Here is a 4,194-nt window from a genome sequence, read left to right on the forward strand (position 1 = left end):
AAACATCAGTTTGAACAACTACCCGTTACTGAAAACTTTTCACAAGAGCTTTGAGACGGAGTCTCGCTCTGTCACCCAGGCTGTAGTGCAGTGGCGCGATCTCGCCTCACTCTGCAAGCTCCGCCTCCCGGGTTCACGCCATTCTCCTGCCTCAGCCTCCCCAGCAGCTGGGACTACAGGCACACGCCACCATGCCTGGCTAATTTTTTGTATTTTTAGTAGAGACGGGGTTTCACCGTGTTAGCTAGGATGGTCTCGATCTCCTGACCTTGTGATCCGCCCACCTCGGCCTCCCAAAGTGCTGGGATTGCAGGCGTGAGCCACCGCGCCCAGCCGGAACAGAGTGACACTTTACAGTATCCAGATGCAGTACAGAAATATAAAAAGATGCACTGAGGGGGAGGATAAAAAGGGCAGTTTGACATTACTCACATCACCCCTCCCCCAACCTTAAGGAGCACAGTGTTGAGAGAGATACCTTCCACTTGGGGTAAGGAGAAAGAAGCCAGCACTAGACATTGCCTTAGCCTGTAACACTAGGTTAACCACAGTAAAACCTAGCACCAAGTAAGTCACCATTAACCCAGACTCCAGGCTGGTATCTATAGTACTGAGTCACGAATATTCTCCAGTGCCAGGCCGTACCCCACAGCCCCAGAGTTCAGGCATGCACACCAGAATTGATCTCTGGTTTGCACCACCACCAGACAGACTTTAGCAACCTCAGGCTCCTTCAGCCCTCAGTGGCAGGGTGACCACAGAGGTCCTGGGTTCCAGAACTGCCCCACTGCCAGGGAGGATTAAGTGGCCCTAGGCTTTAGGCCTACTCAAGCAAGCAACTGCATTTCCTGTTGTCGCCTAAGCGTTACTACAGGATTAGCCACATTCGTCTACAAAGAGATTTTCATACAAACGAAGTAATATGTAAATAGACAAAAATGAAACACATACTGGCAAAAAGCACTGTTACTCTCCAGGCAACCATTGTTTACATATTAGAATTTTGAAACCTAGCACTCCCACTCCCAAAGGACTTACTAAAATGAGCATTTGTATGTCCCATATTAAAAGTACTTCTAAACTATTTCAAAGGCTGTTTTTGGCAATCAGAATGAAATTATTTCACGTTTAGCTCAAATCAAGAGAAATTCTCACCAATTGATACTTTTAAGAAAAGTATCAAATAATGACTGGTTAAAACAAACCAAAAAGAAAAGTGAAACAAGGCATAAAATCTCTGAAAAAAAATCTGACAAATAAATAAAAAAGTATCCTTTTCCAAAAGAGAAATGCCAGATTAGACGTAAAAAGAAGATATAAGTAGTCTTCTTTATTATATGACTATTATAGCCACAAAACTTAAAAAGCCATTCTACTTTTCATCAAATTACGTTAACTCTTATTTCAAATGTGAGGAAAATGTGTCTTAAAAAAACAGGGGGAAAAAAAAAAAAACAATTCCAGGACATATCAGAACTTGAAGGTAAGCAGGTTGAAGAAGGGAAATTAAGTCCTCCAGATCTTGGCATGCTGACTGATAAGTCAGGCTCAGAATCTTCTTTAGATACTGTGGAAAATCCTTCAAATCCTATTGCAATACTTGAAGTTCTTCTAGTTTCAACTAAAGTATTGCTAACTTTCTTTTTCATCCCAGTGAAACTGTATAATCTTTTGTAGGTGGAATATTGGTGGACTTGTCCCCAAGTTAAATTATGATTTAAAGAGACACTTAGAAAAAGAGGAAAAGCCTACTAAAACTGAGCAGGCTATCAGCAAAGACAAAAATGCAGAGAAGAACAACCGTTTATCTCTTCAGGGAGAAATTATTATTGCAATTATATTGATAACAGAACCTGGGTGTTAGTTCAGGTATTAAGAAAAACAACTGACCTGAAGTTCTGTATTACTGGGGTTGAAGAACTGAATTTTCATCATCTAGAATATATTGAAGGAAATGAGTGTCTGTTAAAGAAAGAATTATTCCATATTTATTCTGGCTGAGATAAATTAAAGGTGAAACACTTTAGGCTGCACTTAGATAATTTTCCGCTTTAATTGCCTACGTGCATCCAGTGAAAGGGAGAGGAATCCCAATTTTCATAATTGAAGATGGAGGAACAAGTTATGTGGTTGCTCTGCAGATACTATGCAAATTAGTTGAACTAACTCAGAAACCAGTTGATCAGCCCTTTGATTACATTTGTGGTGTGAGCACAGGTGCCATATTAGCTTTCATGCTGGGATTTTTTCATATGTCCTTGGATGAATGCGAGAAACTATAAAACATTAGGTTCAGATGTATTTTCACAAAATTTCATTGTTGGAAAAGTTAAAATGAGTTGGAGCCATGCATTTTATAGAAGTCAAAGGTGGGAAAAAATTCTGAAAAATAGAATGGGATTTACGCTATTGATGGCAACAGCAAGAAACCCCACATGCCTTAAGGTAACTGCCATAAGTACCATAGTAAACAGAGGGATAACACCAAAATAATTTGATGTTTTAGAAACTATGGTGCTTTAGAAACTATAATTTGTTGTTTCTAAACATAGAAACTATGACCATTTTGCTGGAATCAACTGTCATTTCAGAGGTTGTCAGTATAAAATGTGGCAGGCCATTAGAGCCTCATAGGCTACTTTGCAGAATACACATTGGGAAATGATCTTCATCAAGGCGGAGGTTTGCTTCTGAATAACTATTTGGCATTAGCAATGCATGAGTATAAATGTCATTGGCCGGATATCCCATTAGAGTGCACAGTATGCCTGGGCACTGGACATTCGGAGAGTGACATGAAAAACACTGTGATACACACAAGCTTGAAAACCAAACTTTCTAATGTTATCAACAGTGCTACAGATATAGAAGCAGTCTGTATAATGCTTGATGTTCTGTTACCTCCTGACACCTATTTTATATTCAATCCTGAAATGTGTGAAAACAACCCTAGATGAAAGTCAAAATGAAAAGCTGGATCAGCTGAAGTTAGAAGGGTTGAAATACATAGAAAAAAATGAAAAAATTTAAAAAGTTGCAAAAATATTAAGTCAAGAAAATATAACTCTGCACAGAATTAATGATGAGATATAATTGAAAACAAACATGTATGAAGGCCTGCTATTCTTTTTAAAGTTGCAATGAGTATATGCTTATGTTCTGATAAATGAAGTCCTGCTCAGAAGATTCACCAAAGTCAATAGGAAATGTGGGGTTCAACATCAGTTACATTTGAAATAATTATGAATTCTAGAGAATCCTGAAGAAGACTGTGCTTCCACCAGTTTGCACAGCATAGATAATATGCTTGGTTGCATAATTCATATGAGAATTAGGTTTTTAAGATGTTAATAATTAAGTAAGTTTTAGGAGTCTCATTGTGATCATGGTATCACGGTATTAGTAGATGTTGGTGTTATTTTGTTTGATTTTGGGAAATGTATTAATATATGTGTCAAACAAGGAACTGAAAACTATTACACTTTGTATTTTTGCTTTTGTCATCATAATCATGTTGAATTTATGTAATCATTGATTTTATTTCATGTGGAATAGCTAATTGCTTCTTAAAATTATGTTATTTAATGTTTTCATTAGCTACACTCTACAATCCACATAACACCTTTTATTTTAAAATTACTTAAATATATGCAGAAAGTAGAATTTTTTATTAAAATACTTTTATGCTTGAAATATGAGAACCAAGTACAGTTTTCTATTCAAAATTTTCTTATTTTAATATTGTTTGGCTAACAAAGATAGATAAAGTTTTATTCAAACACTTTTCTCCTTAAAATTTCAAGATAACGTACATTAACTTTTCTATGTCTAACCCTAGCTTATCCTTCCCTGTTATAAAGTTGATTGCTTAAATTTACTGAGAAAATATTCCCATCATTAACAAAAATAAATTATTGAAATAAAAAAAGATAGAGGTTCAACATATTTAGTCATTATGGAAGTGCAAATCAAAGTCATATGCCACTTCACACCAACCACATTTGACAAAATAAAAAAAAAACAGGAAATAGGAATTGTTGATAAGAATGTGGAGGTACTGGAACCCCTGTACATTGCTGGTGAGAATGTAAAATGGTGGTGCTACCACAGAAAACACATTGGCTCTTTGTTAAAATGTAAACATAAAATTTCCTTACAAGTCAGTATGAGTACTTCTTAATTGTATACCTGAGA

The 4,194-nt window shown here is 36.6% G+C and overlaps 1 pseudogene; it reads left to right on the plus strand.

The window, feature by feature from the left end:
* The first annotated feature begins 1,054 nt into the window (after positions 1 to 1,054).
* LOC100981804 (calcium-independent phospholipase A2-gamma-like) lies at positions 1,055 to 3,148 on the plus strand (annotated as a pseudogene).
* Positions 3,149 to 4,194: the final 1,046 nt, after the last annotated feature.

The sequence above is a fragment of the Pan paniscus genome, chromosome X (genome assembly GCF_029289425.2).
Source record: "Pan paniscus chromosome X, NHGRI_mPanPan1-v2.0_pri, whole genome shotgun sequence".
NCBI classification, from domain to species: Eukaryota; Metazoa; Chordata; class Mammalia; order Primates; family Hominidae; genus Pan; species Pan paniscus.